Here is a 16,452-nt window from a genome sequence, read left to right on the forward strand (position 1 = left end):
ACTCTTAAGGTATGTGTTCTAGAGCGCATGTTTATTGGACATTTTTTTCTTGTTTTCGTCCGTTCTACTTCCCAAAATATGGAAAGCAAAGAGCTCGCAGTAGAAGAGATTTGTTTCACAGTATCGAAGATCAAGAATTGCTCATAGCTCTTAAGATATGCGTTTTAGAGCCCATGTTTCTTGACTTTTGTTTCAAATGATCATTCCTGTCATATCCCTGAATATTGACCATCACTACTGAAACACCCTGCATGTCACGTAGCATTCTGCCAGTGTTTTCTCTTGTTGTCAATAATGCATACGCTTGTAATGTCTATTGTTATGTGTCTCTCAGATAAGAACGCTGTCTTGTTGATTTCTGTCAGTAGAAACCAGGAGAAGGGCAGTGAATGGTGTTTCCATTATGAAGACTTCTTCTGAATAAGACTATGTCTTGGAATAAAAAGTAAGTATTATTTTCTGTCGCAATATATCACATAATTTTAAAAATGTTAGCTTAATTATAATTTCAAAGGTGCCGGAGTTTATGATATAGGATAACCATAAAATGCAATTCATTGTTATGGTCCTTAACCCACTTTTTAATTCCTTTTGCACACATTTTACGCTATTATGCTACGCAGAACAGTCACTATGATTCATTCTTTCTCACAGGTCTGTCTCTGCATGACATCCTAAGTATTCTTGAGGAAGGAGAAGACGAGGCAACAGATATATCTATTGAGTCTCCTGAAGCTAATATGGAGTCAGATGATTCTGGTGAAGAAGACAGGGGGGGGGGGGGCGAGGGGGGAGAAGATAGACAACATTCGACCAAGGCGCCTTCACATACATGGATACTCTGCAAATCACATTTAAGTTCCTGACAGAGGGTTCGTCGAACACTCTAGAACTGCACGCGGAAAAAACGAACACCTATATCTTTCCGTGCGAGCTCTGATCTCCCTTATTTTATTATAATGATCGTTTCTTCCTATGTAAGTCGGCGTCAACAAAATATTTTCGCATTCGGAGGAGATAGTTGGTGACAGAAATTGTCAATTAAGTGAAACAGGAAAGTTACAGATCTGAAAAACTGTTATGAGAGAATCGAGAGGGAAGGATCTGCAAAGTGATCACGCTTTATTTCCTGAGAGAGATCATAATGAATAGAGAAGCTTGTCTCCAGTTCAGTGCTTTGAATTATTTTGGAATGGTGAAACAATTACATTTCTCATCATTGAATCAACAAAAGACGCCTTGTTCAAGAACTTCTAGGATCCCAAAATAATACATGAAGAGATAAAAAGATTTTTAAGAATTCTAATTTCCTCGCGCTATAATCCGCTACCGGCGACAAGATGTTACCGGGATTCAAGGTTGGACGTGACAAATGAAATGGTACACAACATGAGAAGTGGCAGATTTGCCACAATTATGAGATTCATTCACTCGTGTAATAACACACAAATCAATGTAACTGATAAAACGTGCAAACTTCGTCCACTAATAGATGCGCTAGGAAAAGTGTTTTCTCTCCAGGTTCAGCCTGTGAAAGAATTTTTATCAATTCACTTTGTAAGTAGGCTGTTTAGGTTCTTATATTGGTAACGCCACCGCCACGTAGCGCTCTGTATGAAAATCACTAGCTGTGCTGTGTGCAGTCTGTGGCTGGGTGGCATTGTTGGAATTTGCTATTGTAGTGTTGGGCAGTTGGCTGTTAACAGCGCGTACCGTTGCGCAGTTGGAGGTGAGCCGCCAGCAGTGGTGGATGTGGGGAGAGAGATGGCGAAGTCTTGAGAGCGGATGATCTGGACGTGTGTCCATCAGAGACAGTAAATTTGTACGACTTGATGTCCTGAACTGATATACAGGGTGAGTCACCTAACGTTACCGCTGGATATATTTCGTAAACCACATCAAATACTGACGAACCGATTCCACAGACCGAACGTGAAGAGAGGGGCTAGTGTAATTGTTTAATACAAACCATACAAAAATGCACGGGAGTATGTTTCTTAACACATACCTACGTTTTTTAAAATGGAACCACGTTAGTTTTGTTAGCACATCTGAACAAATACGTAATCAGTGCCGTTTGTTACATTGTACAATGTTAATTACATCTGGAGATATTGTAACTTAAAGTTGACGCTTGAAACCTAGAATTGCAGTCTAGAATCATAATTGAATATAAAGCCTAAAACATGGTAAGAGAGAAACATCTCATAAGTTGTGTTGTAACAAACACGGGCCACGGTCGGCGAGCGGCATCTGTAGGGACATGTTTAAGATGACGACCGTGTTTACGAGTGTGGCTGTAGTGCACTGTTGTGGTTTGGTCTAGCTGTCGCAGTGTCCGCATGTAGCGCTTGCTGGTATTGTTATTCTGCATTCGTCTCCGCACGCAGACCAACTGTAGTACACCGTGTTACCAGACGTCTGTGATAGTGTAGTGTTGTAGGAACTGTGACCATGGTGTATTCGAACTCTGAAAAGGCGGAGATGATACTCATCTATGGGAGTGTCGACGAAATGCAGCTGAAGCCTGCAGGGTGTATGCAGAACGGTACCCGGACAGAGAGCATCCAACGTGCCGCACATTGCAAAACATCTACCGCCAACTGTATGCAACAGGTATGGTCGTAGCACGCAAACGGGTCCGTAACAGGCCCGTCACAGGAGAAGCGGGTGCAGCTGGTGTGTTAGCTGCTGTTGCCATGAACCCACACATGAGTACACGGGACATTGCGAGAGCCGGTGTACTGAGTCAAAGTAGTGTCATGCGCATACTGCATCGTCACCGCTTTCACCCGTTTCATGTGTCGCTACATCAGCAATTACATGGTGCTGACTTTAATCATCGAGTGCAATTCTGTCAATGGGCATTAACAGAGAATGCGTTGCAGTTCTACCTGTTTACCGATGAAGCGGGTTTCACAAACCACGGGGCAGTGAATCTACGGAACATGCATTACTGGTCCGTGGACAATCCTCGCTGGCTCAGACAGGTAGAGCGACAGCGACCGTGGACTGTAAATGTATGGTGCGGAATCATTGGCGACCACCTCATTGGTCCTCACTTCATTGCAGGGGCCCAAACAGCTGCAACATACATCGCGTTTCTACAGAATGATCTGCCAACGTTGCTCGAAAATGTCCCACTGGAAACGTGTCGACGTATGTGGTATCAGCATGATGGTGGACCTGCACATTCCGCAATTAACACTAGGCTGACCCTTGACAGGATGTTCGACGGGCGTTTCATAGGACGTGGAGGACGCATAAATTGGCCAGCCCGTTCTCCTGATCTTACACCTCTGGACTTCTTTCTGTGGGGTACGTTAAAGGAGAATGTGTACCATGATGTGCCTACAACCCCAGAGGATATGAAACAACGTATTGTGGCAGCCTGCGGCGACATTACACCAGATGTACTGCGGCGTGTACGACATTCATTACGCCAGAGATTGCAATTGTGTGCAGCAAATGATGGCCACCACATTGAACATCTATTGGCCTGACATGTCGGGACGCACTCTATTCCACTCCGTAATTGAAAACGGAAACCACGTGTGTACTTGTACCTCACCCCTCATGGTAATGTACATGTGCGTCAGTGAAAAAGACCAATAAAAAGGTGTTAGCATGTGGACGTAATGTGCTGTTCCAGTCTCTTCTGTACCTAAGGTCCATCACCGTTCCCTTTGGATCCCTACGTAATTCTGTGCTCTCCGATACACACGATAGAACAGCAGAGGAGTGGTACTCAAGCGTCAACTTTAGGTTACAATATCTCCGGATGTAATTAACATTTTACAATGCAACAAACGGCACTGATTACGTATTTGATTATATGTTCAGATGTGCTAACAAAACTAATGGGGTTCCATTTAAAAAAACGTAGGTTTGTGTTAAAAAAAAAACTTCCGTGCATTTTGTTATGGTTTGTATTAACCAATTACACTAGCCCCTCTCCTCACGTTCGGTCTGTGGAATCGGTTCGTCAGTATTTGATGTGGTTTACGAAATATATCCAGCGGTATATTATGACTTTTGAACACTATTAAGGTAAATACATTGCTTGTTCTTTATCAAAATCTTTCATTTGCTAACTATGCCTATCAGTAGTTAGTGCCTTCAGTAGTTAGAATCTTTTATTCAGCTGGCAGTATTGGTGCACGCTGTATTGCAGTAGTTTGAGTAACGAAGATTTTTGTGAGGTAAGTAATTCATGAAAGGTATAGGTTATTGTTAGTCAGGGCCATTCTTTTGTAGGGATTTTTGAAAGTCAGATTGCGTTGCGCTAAAAATATTGTGTGTCAGTTTAGTGTTGATCAGAATAGGTAAAGAGCGAAATGTCTGAGTACGTTCAGTTCTGCTCAGCTGTTTGAAAATCAAATAACGTAAGAGGTTTATCAGCGCAGTCATTCATAAATTTTTCTAAGGGGACGTTTCAACTTCCTGAAAAAAGTAAATAACTGCCAACAGATTTTATTTTGACAACCTATTTACATCACCAACATTGTTGGTTCTCCTAAAAGAACGAGGTTATGGTGCTACTGGAACTATTAGTGAGAACCATCTGCCTAAAAAATGTCATCTTATAACCTCTAAGACAATATCCAAAAATAATAAGAAAGGAGATTTAGATTACAAGGGCAGCAAGGAAAATGGAAAGATTATTACCAGATGGCTAGGTATTTATGAAGTAACAACTGCTTTGACCAGGCAAGGTATCAATCATTTGACCTCTGTGGGCATATACTCCAGATAAGAGAAGAAAAGAACCTTTGTACCCCGATAACATGTTATTGCAGAATACAACGAAAATATGGTGGACCTGACCGAATGAACGAAACTAGTATGTTATATAGGATGAGCGTCTGAGGAAAGAAATGATGGTGGCTAATTTTTACATGGTTACTGGATGTGTATGTACGTTATTGTCGCTTCTCTACGGAAAGACAGCTATGAGTATGCCACAACTACAGTTTTGGCGTTACGTTGTGAAATGTTACATGACTTCCAATACAAAAATCCTTAGAGGATCTGGTGGCCCTGCAGATACTTCATATCAAGGTAGCGCGCAGCATGACATCCGATACAATGGGAAAAATCTCTGGTAGCTAAGAAAAGAAGACGCTGCGTCGAAGAAAACTGCAAATGAACTCCAAGAACAACGTGTTGCAAATGTCATGTTGGATTGTGCACAGAGTTTCGTTCCGTTACACAGTACATGAGTGCTGTTGCCGAAACATAATACCGATGACATAAACTTCAGTATTTTATTTACTGTCATGTATATATGTTCTGCCTAGCTTGACATATATGTTACACTCTCTTTTGCTTAATTTATTAATTACATTCTTTCTAGCTTAATGAAGTATGTTTCTTTCACAACAATCTAATTAGTAGAACTCTTAATTGAAAGTTAACTGAGGGAGAAACGTGTTAAGCGACTGTAATGTATACCATGAGATGATGTGGAAATATCGCCGAATCGAGATTATCGTTAACACCAGAAACGTTTTAGAACTGGAGTGTTGAGTCACGTTACCACGTCCAATTTAAATATACCCTAGCGACGGTGTGTCAACGACTGGCAGACAGCTCCTAATGCCTAAACCAATCTCTGACGTAATTAGTGTCACACAGGTCTCACTCGCTACAATCTTGTAACAAATGCAGTTGTGGAACGCGGCACATGACTACCTTCTTGTAGCTTCCACAGTGTTGGAAGAAATGGGGACTTCAGCTGCGAAACATTTTTCATGGAGAATAAAAACTATTGATTTTCTCTCGAACCATTTCAAAGCTTCAACCATTCTGCTTGAGGCACACAAAGTGAAAATCGATGTCTTATACACGGTGTTAGTAAGCCCCCCGCCACCTCCCCCCCCCCTCCCCCCTGGCGTAATTATATGCTAATGAACACACACCCATAAACGAAGTTATTGTCCTAGTAACTCAAGACATACTGTAGAATGGTTCGTTTGAATACGCGTGTAACTTACGGTTGGAGCGTTCCTTACAGTGGAAAAATGGTTCAAATGGCTCTAGGCACTATGGGACTTCTGAGGTCATCAGTCCCCTAGAACTTAGAACTACTTAAACCTAACTAACCTAAGGACATCACACACATCCATGCCCGAGGCAGGATTCGAACCTGCGACCGTAGCGGTCGCGCGGTTCCAGACTGTAGCGCCTAGAACCGCTCGGCCACCCCGGCCGGCCCTTACAGTGGAGCGGAGTTAAGTAACACGCTGTCCAGCTGTTCTTGCAACGTACTCTCTCGGAGTTTCGGTAGTAAACCTGTGCGTGATGAATATCTCCTCTCTTATAGCGTCTGCCTGTGGAATTTGTTGAGCATCTCCGTAATGCTCTCGTGCCAAATAAACGATCCCGTGACGAATGCTCCACTCTTCGTAGGATGTTATCTGCCTCATCTGTTACTCGTAGTTGGTAAGGATTCCAGACAGATAAACAGTACTTAGGTACCGGTCGAACAAATGTTTTGTAAGCCATTTCCTTCTTGAATGAATTACACTTCCTTAAGGTTCTCCCAATGAATCTCAGCCTGGCATCTGCTTTCCCTACTTTTTGTTTCATGTATTAATTCCACTTGAGGCCTCTTGGAATGATAACTCCTGGGTATGGTTCAAATGGCTCTGAGCACTATGGGACTCAACTGCTGTGGTTATCAGTCCCCTAGAATTTAGAACTACTTAAATCTAACTAACCTAAGGACATCACACACATCCATGCCCGAGGCAGGATTCGAACCTGCGACCGTAGCAGTCCCACGGTTCCGGACTGCGCGCCTAGAACCGCGAGACCACCGCGGCCGGCTAACTCCTAGGTATTTTGCGGTAGCTGTTGTTTTCAATTATTTGTCGCGAATGGTGTAACCGAACAGCTGTAGATCTCTTCATCTATACTCATGCTCATAAATTAAGGATAATGCTGATACATGGTGAAACAATGTTCTGGTGGGCGGTTTGCGGGTTTAAATCACCTCGGGGTATGACCATGCGGTGCATTTGACCTGTGGTCGTCGCACGGTGGCGCTGGCAGCAGTCCGCATACGCAGAGGTGTGCTGGTGCATGTTAGAGTACGGTGCAGCGAGCAAGTGTGCAGACGTTTCCAGACGAGCTAATGGTGACTGTGTGTTGAAAAAGGCTCAAATAATAGGGCGACTAGAGGCTGGTCAAACACAGCAAATCGTAGCACGGGCCCTCCGTGAAACATAAAGTGTGATCTCAAGATTATAGCAACGATTCCAGCAGACAGGAAACGTGTCCAGGCGCTACAGTGCGGGACATGCACAGTGTACAACACCACAAAAAGACCGATATCTCACCATCAGTGCCCGCAGACGGCCACGGAGTACTGCAGGTAGCCTTGCTCGGGACCTTGCCGCAGCCACTAGATCAGTTGTCTCCAGACACGCAGTCTACAGACCACTGAACAAAAACGGTTTATTCGCCTGGAGGCCTGCAAGGTGCATTTCACTGACCCATGGCCACAGGAGAGCCCGTAAAGCCTGGTGTCAAGAACACAGTACATGGTCATTTGAACAGTGGTCCCAGGTTATGTTCCCGGACGATTCCAGGTATAGTCTGAACAGTGATTCTCGCCGGATTTTCATCTGGTAAGAACCAGGAACCAGATACCAACCCCTTAATGTCCTTGAAAGGGACCTGTATGGAGGTCGTGGTTTGATGGTGTGGGGCGGAATTATGAATGGTGCACGTACACCCCTGAATGACACAGGAACTGTAACAGGTCAGGTGTATCGGGACGTCATTTTGCGTCAGTATGTCCGCCTTTTCAGGGGTACAGTGGGTCCCACCTTCCTCCTGATGGATGATAACGCACGGCCCCACCGAGCTGCCATCGTGGAGGAGTACCTTGAAACAGAAGATATCAGGCGAATGGAGTGGCCTGCCTGCTCTCCAGACCTAAACGCCATCGAGCACGCCTGGGATGCCCTCGGTCGACACACTGCTGCAAGTCTTCAAACCCCTAGGACACTTCAGGAGCTCCGACAGGCACTGGTGCAAGAATGGGAGGCTTTACCCTAGCAGCTGATCGACCACCTGATCCAGAGTATGCCAACTCGTTGAGCGGCCTGTGAACGTGTGCATGGTGATCATATCTCATACTGATGTCGGGGTACATGCGCAGGAAACAGTGGCGTTTTGTAGCACATGTGTTTCGGGACGGTTTTTTCAACTTATCACCAATACCATGATCTTACAGATCTGTGTCGTATGTGTTCCCTACGTGCCTATGGTATTAGCGCCAGTTTTGTGTAGTGCCACGTTGTGTGGCACCACATTCTGCAATTATCCTTAATTTATGAACATGGTGCGCAGTACTTTATTTATGTTAGGGTCAAGCGCCAGCCCCTGCATCAATTGTCTGTTCTACGGGTCGTCCTGCATTTCGGTAGTGTTCTGACGTTGCAACCTTTCTGTAGATAACAGCATCGTTCGCGAAAAGTCTTGCGAACCCTTCAACGTTATGCTACAGACCAGGTTCAATCAATCTCTTTTATCTCATTTTAGTATTTCCGTTAGCAGTCAAGTTTTCTAACCAGCCACCAACTTGAAAGCTGGACGTTAACATTTCTTTGGAAAATTGGCCCCTGATTCTGCAGTTGTGCGCATACACAACCTCATGAGTCTGAGATATTATTATCGCGAGTGGTAGCGTGCAAACAGTTGTTGAGGGTAGTCGGACGAAAACTGCGGTGGAGAGAAACCGCGTGACAGATAGTCTCAGCCTGCCGTGACCGTGCTATTAGACGCAGAGGAAACTTTGGTAATAATTGAGGCTTTTTGGTAATTTGCCTTTTTGCTGCACGTAATTGTTGCTTGCTTGCGCACTGGAAGGATTTTGTCAGATTTGTGTATGCAGACATTGAGAGCAATACACTTATCTTTGTAACGACCGATTACGTGGTAACTGATCATAGACATTGTGGTATAATTAAAGTTGTTGCTAATCGAACTGTCAAGAAAAGAAAAGGGCAGATTAAAGTTTGTCAGTGTTTAAATTGTCAGTTTTCAGAATATAGAAAATTCAAAGTTTTTATTGGTTTCTTTCATTTTTTACACCGCTTACGTCTTGTTGACCAAACCCTTCCTGATCATTCAATTTCTATATAAAAAAATTGCAGCAGTTGTGTCAGAAGTTTTGACCATGCATTGCATTCTACGTGGATCACAGTATTTCTTTTGAAATAGTTCAGCCTGTTGCTGGTTGTAGATTATTCACGGAGATGCAGTGGCAAGACGAGGTAAGTTGTCTGTTGCGTGCAGGAGCATTATTGTGTTAATTGTTAGGAGATGTTAGAAAATATTTTTATAATCGCAGTGAAGTAGAACAGAATTTGATTTTTCATTATTTGTAGGAAGAGTAATAACTTTGTTTTTTTTGTTTTGTTTTGTTCTTTTCTTTTTGCTCTCAATCAGAGTACTAATATCGTCAGAGATGGCTTAACACATTTCCGTACGTCTTTCGCCTGAACAATAATAATTACAAATATTGAAATAGACAACTTTCAAGCTTCACAGTAATAGTTTTTGTAAAGTGTAAAGTAGCTTTGCTTAATAAAATTTATAAAGCAGAGTTACAACAAGTTAAAGCAGATAATAATAATTACTTACCAAATATCTTGAAATGAGACAGACTCGGTTGCATTTTTTTTTATTTTTATTTCTGTAAGTGAAAAACTAGCAACCGAGACTGTTTTATTTCAAGAAATTCATAGCCGGTTGCGGCCGGCCGCAGTGGTCTCGCGGTTCTAGGCGCGCAGTCCGGAACCGTGCGACTGCTGCGGTCGCAGGTTCGAATCCTGCCTCGGGCATGGATGTGTGTGATGTCCTTAGGTTAGTTAGGTTTAAGTAGTTCTAAGTTCTAGGGGACTGATGACCACAGCAGTTGAGTCCCATAGTGCTCAGAGCCATTTGAACCATAGCCGGTTGCTTTACCAGGCGCTCAGTATGGAATGGAACCAATTTTACTTACTAATTACTTTATATCAAAAATTAATGAAAACCTATTGTTTAATATCCGTACCTCCTGCCGTCCACCATGGAAGCTGGAACGCCCACTAGTGGGCGGTAGGGCCTAGGTTGACTATCACTGTTGTAGATAATTACTACACATATTGTGAACAGTAATGACCCTGTCATAAACCGTTGAAGTTCCCTGAAATCACGTTTACATCTGCCGATTTTGTTCATTTAAGAACAACGCGTTGCGTTCTGTTTTAAGAACGACGTGTTGCGTTCTGTTTGTAAGGAATTCCTTAATCCAACCGCAAACGCTAATCCGATACTCTTCAAGTTTGTGATTTGTTCACTAAACGACAGCTGCGGTACTGCATCGCGTGCCTTCGTGAAGTCAAGGAACACATCATCAACCTTGGCGCCTTAGCCTGCGGCGCTCTGGATCTCATGGACGCTCAGAGCGAGCCGAGTTTTGCAAGATCTCTATTCCTGAAATCCTTGTTGATTTTTATAGACGAGAAGTGCTTTCTCCGAAAACGTTATAATGCTTTTGCATAAATATGTTCCATAACCCTACAAAAGACTGACGTCAACGACACAGACTTATAATACCACATGTGTACGACGACCCTTCATTAAAACGGGAATGACCTGCTCTTTATTGTAATAGCTAGTTAGCCTTCGTTAATCCAGAGACCTAGATAAACTACTGCTAGAAAAGGAGCCAGTTCTTTCATAAAATTTCTGTGGAATGTTATGGGTAACTCAACCTATCCAGTTACCTTTCCATGTTTAGTATTGTTACCCCTTAGAAAAAATTATAAGTGACTTTGCTGATAAACCTCTTACGTATTTGATTTTCAAACAGCTGATCAAAACTGAACGTACTCAGACATTTCTCTCTTCACTTATTCTAATCATAACTAAACTGATACACAATATTTTATTTTATTTATTTATTTTTATTCTACTTTTTTTTTTGCGTTACCTTTCATGAATCACTTACCTCACAAAAACTTCGTTACTCGAAGTACTGCAATACAACGAGCACCAATACTGCCAGCTAAACGAAAGATTCTAACTACTGAAGGCACTAACTACTGATAGGCATAGTTAGCAAATGAAAGATTTTGATAGAGAACAAACCATGTAGTTACCTTAATAGTGTTCAAAAGTCATAATAGATATATCAGTTCATGACATCCAGTCTTACAAATTTCCTTTTTCTGACGGACACACGTCCAGATCGTCCGCTCTCAAAACTCTGCCATCTCTTTCCCCACATCCGCCACTGCTGGCGCACTGAGCAACGCTTCCTGCTGTTCACATCCAACTGCCCAACATTACACTAGTGAATATTCCACAATGCCAACCAGCCACAGACTGCACACAGCACAGTCAGCGCTTTTCATACAGCGGGCTATGTGGCGTTACCAACATAGCCGGCCGCTGGTGGCCGAGCCGTTCTAGGCGCTTCAGTCTGGAACCGCGCGACCGCTACGGTCGCAAAAAAATGGCTCTGAGCACTATGGGACTTAACTGCTGAGGTCATCAGTCCCCTAGAACTTAGAACTACGTAAATCTAACTAACCTAAGGACATCCATGCCCGAGGCAGGATTCGAACCTGTGACCGTAGCGGTCGCGCGGTTCCAGACGGTAGCGCCTAGAACCGCTCGGCCACTTTGGCCGGCCTACGGTCGCAGGTTCGAATCCTGCCTCGGGCATGGATGTGTGTGATGTCCTTAGGTTAGTCAGGTTAAGTAGTTCTAAGTTCTAGGGGACTGATGACCTGAGATGTTAAGTCCCATAGTGCTCAGAGCCATTTGAACCATTTCGTTACCAACATAAAAACCTAAACAGCCTACTTACAATACGAGGGGCGCGAACAGCGTAAAATTTTGAGTGAGGACTGTGAAGGACACGGAAATGTCGCGTAAGCATGTGAGACAGGGTTATTATCACCCGACAGTCTGAATGGGACCTCATTGTGGGTCTCCATCGGCCAGCTGGTCGAATCATCAAATATCCTGATTTGTGGGCCATTTGAATATGACAGTGGGCCAATGTTGGACTGCACTGGTTGGAATCGTGAGAGCAGGCGCACACGTCGCCAACGGTCCGCTCGATCACGTCTAACCACCACATGGGAGGAGCACCGTATTGTGCACAAAGCACATCGTAACTCTTTCACATCTGCGACCGACATCTGAAAACAAGTAACGGACCCCCCTACAGAATTCTGTATCATCCCACACCATTAGTTGACTATCAACAGTCTGTCTAGGGCGTAGGCAGTTGTTGACACCACAATACCAACGGTGCGTTTGGAGTGGTAGTGCGACCAGAAAGTGTGGACTGCTGATGAATGGCGCTACCCCGTGTGGCCATCATCAGGGAGCATGGCGGCGATCTGAAAAGAGATCTCGTCCTTCAAATGTTTCTGGGAGGCACAGCGGTATTCCTGCTCTCGTCATGGAGGAGAAAGCCAGCGATTATGACAAAGTGACAGTTGGTAGTGACTGAAGGAATTCTGATGGCACAGTGGCACGCAATGAAGGGAGGAAGAAGGAGATATCGAGTTTAGCGTCCCGTCGACATCAGAGTCATTAGAGACGGAGCACAAGCTCGGATGGTGTCAAGGATGGGGAAGGAAATCGCCCGTGCACTTTCAAAGGAGCCATCCCGGATTTTGCCTGGAGTGATTTAGGGAAATCACGGGAAACCTAAGCCTGGATATCCAGACGCGGGTTTGAATCGTCGTCCTCCCGAACGCGAGTCCAACTGCGCAACCACCTCGCTCAGTGGCCCGTAGTGGGCATCCTGAGTGCGCACGTGTTACCTCTCATACGGCAGTGGCGCGGTGCTGTTCGCCAACAGTACTATGCTCGTCCGCATCTGGCAAGTGTCTCTGTGATGCTGAGAAACTTCTGTGGCCGTCAAGATCCCCAGTACTAACCCTGATACAACATAATGTTGGACCAGCCCGGATCTCAACTCCGTCCCAGTGACAGTATCCTGGACATCAACGACCAGTTACAACAGTCGAGGGCCAGCTTGTCTTAGGAGAGGATACGACGGTTTTATGACACCCTTCTCAACCGAATCAGTGCATGCATCCAATCAGAGGGGGTGCAGCATCCTACTGATACGTGGGCTCATACTGTCAAGTCCTTTGTAAATTTGATTCGATTTTGTGATCACTGACATAACATCGTATCTCTTCAACTCGCGAAACTTTACTTTCTACCCCTCTGGCTGTTTCACTTACAAGTCAGGCACTGCTTTTTTCAGGCTGTCATATTTGTATACGTTTAATTCCTTTCCCCTGTTGGTTCTAACTCGTATAGGTGGCACACATTTGAACAGTATTGTACAATTAATGGCACGAGTATTTTGTAAGCAATCTCTTTTTCTTAACTGATTGCATTGGCTCTCAGCACTATGGGACTTAACTTCCAAGTTCATCAGTCCCCTAGAACTACTTAAACCTACCTAACCTAAAGACATCACACACATCCATGCCCGAGGCAGGATTCGAACCTGCGACCGTAGCGGTCGCGCGGCTCCAGACTGTAGCGCCTAGAACCGCTCGGCCACCCTGGCCGGCTAACTGATTGCATTCTCCTGGTATTCTACCAATGAACCAAATCTGCTACATGTTTCACCTATGTGCTCGTTCCGTTTCATATCACCATATACTGTCACACCGAGGTATTAGAGTTGAGCGATTCCAGTTGTAATTCATTCACATTAGTCATATGGTACGAGGGTCACTCCAAAAGAAATGCACACTATTGTTGTAAAAATACATTTTTCATTCTGCATGTGTGAAAGTTTTACAGTGTGTAGATACATCCTTCCCGCTTGTTTTCAAACTTAGTTCAACCTGTTCCCGTGAGTGGCCCCGTCACAGCATGTCTTAAAGTTGGCTGCTACACTTGACGTTCGTCAGAAGCAACGAGCTGTCATAGAATTCCTGTGCTGTGAAAACGAGACAGTGGGAAACATCCACAAGAGGTTGAAAAAGGTGTATGAAGATGCTGCTGTCGATCGCAGTACAGTTAGTCGGTGGGCAAGCAGGTGTACGTTGTACGTGATGACTGCGGGCACGACAATATTGAGGATTGTCCTCGCAGCGGCAGGCCTCGTACTGCACACATCCAGACAATGTGCAGAGAGTTAACGAATTGGTGACTGCTGACATGTGTTTATCATCTCTTTGGGAAACTGAAAGACTCTCTTCGTGGAACAACGTTTAAAGATGATGACTCCCTTGTGAACGCTGCCAAACAGTGGCTCGAACAGTTTGGTCCAGAATTTTACTGTGCGGCTATACAGGCGCTGGTTTCAAGTTGGCGTAAGGCAGTTGAGAGGGATGGAAATTATGAGGAGAAATGAAAATATTGTTCCTATAGGATGTATCTACACACTGTAAAACTTTCAAACATGTAGAATAAAAGATGGATTAAAAAAATAGTGTGCATTTCTTTTGCAGTGACCCTCGTACAATGTTTTTTCGTTTTTTGTAGCGCACAGTTTTACATTTCTAATCTTTCAAGTCGCCAGTCTTTGCACAACTTTGAAATTATTAGGGCCGGCCCCAGAGATTTTGCAGCTCCGTGCGGAATTTTCAAGCGTCACTCCCCTGCCTCCCCCCCCCCCCCCCCCATTCCCCTCCCCAGCCAGTCCCCCATCTTGTACTTTCACACATAGCCAAAGTTTTTCACAGTGTCGTTCATACGTGAGGTCTTATTTTTACATATCACACTTGCTCACACATCTTTCTGACCGAGTACGTCTTTAAGACCAGAGCCAGGTACGGAGCACCAGTCCATGAAACAGAAGAGAAACGTTTTCAGTATAATACATTTTGAGTTATACACTACTGGCCATTAAAATTGCTACACCACGAACATGACGTGCTACAGACGTGAAATTTAACCGACAGGAAGAAGATGCTGTGATATGCAAATAATTAGCTTTTCAGAGCATTCACATAAGGTTGGCGCCGGTGGCGATACCTACAACGTGCTGAAGTGAGGAAAGTTTCCAACCGATTTCTCATTCACAAACAGCAGTTGGCCGGCGTTGCCTGGTGAAACGTTGTTGTGATGCCTTGTGTAAGGAGGAGAAATGCGTACCATCACGTTTTCGACTTTGATAAAGGTCGGATTGTAGCCTGTCGCGATTGCCGTTTATCGTATCGCGACATTCCTGCTCGCGTTGGTCGAGATCCAATGACTGTTAGCAGAATACGGAATCGGTGGGTTCAGGAGGCTAATACGAAACGCCGTGCTGGAACCCAACGGCCTCGTATCACTAGCAGTCCAGAAGACAGGCATCTTATCCGCATGGCCGTAGCGGATCGTGCAGCCACGTCTCGATCCCTGAGTCTACAGATGGAGACGTTTGCAAGACAACAACCATCTGCACGCACAGTTCGACGACGTTTGCAGCAGCATGGACTGTCAGCTCGGAGACCAATGGCTGCGGTTACCCTTGACGCTGCATCACAGACAGGAGCGCCTGCGATGGTGTACTCAACGACGAACCTGGGTACACGATGCACGAATGGCAAAACGTCATTTTTTCCTATGAATCCAGGTTCTGTTTACAGCATCATGATGGTCGCATCCGTGTTTGGCGACATCGCGGTGAATCTACATTGGAAGCGTGTATTCGTCATCAAAAATGGTTCAAATGGCTCTGAGCACTATGGGACTCAACTGCTGAGGTCATTAGTCCCCTAGAACTTAGAACTAGTTAAACCTAACTAACCTAAGGACATCACAAACATCCATGCCCGAGGCAGGATTCGAACCTGCGACCGTAGCGGTCTTGCGGTTCCAGACTGCAGCGCCTTTAACCGCACGGCCACTTCGGCCGGCTATTCGTCATCGCCATACTGGCGTATCACCCGGCGTGATAGTATGGGGTGCCATTGGTTACACGTCTCGGTCACCTCTTGTTCGCATTGACGGCACTTTGAACAGTGCACGTTACATTTCTGATGTGTTACGACCCGTGGTACTACCATTCATTCGATCCCTGTGAAACCCTACATTTCAGCAGGATAATGCACGACCAGATGTTGCAGGTCCTGTACGGGCGTTTCTGGATACAGAAAATGTTCGACTGCTGCCCTGGCCAGCACATTCTCCAGATCTCTCACCAATTGAAACGTCTGGTCAATGGTGGCTGAGCAACTGGCTCTTCGCAATACGCCAGTCACTACTCTTGATGAACTGTGGTATGGTGTTGAAGCTGCATGGGCAGCTGTACCTGTACATTCCATCCAAGCTCTGTTTGACTCAATGCCCTGGCGTAGTATCAAGGTCGTTATTACGGCCAGAGGTGGTTGTTCTGGGTACTGATTTCTCAGGATCTATGCACCCAAATTGCATGAAAATGTAATCACATGTCAGTTCTAGTATAATATATTTGTGCAA

Source organism: Schistocerca nitens, chromosome 5 (genome assembly GCF_023898315.1).
Source record: "Schistocerca nitens isolate TAMUIC-IGC-003100 chromosome 5, iqSchNite1.1, whole genome shotgun sequence".
In the NCBI taxonomy this organism is placed as follows: domain Eukaryota; kingdom Metazoa; phylum Arthropoda; class Insecta; order Orthoptera; family Acrididae; genus Schistocerca; species Schistocerca nitens.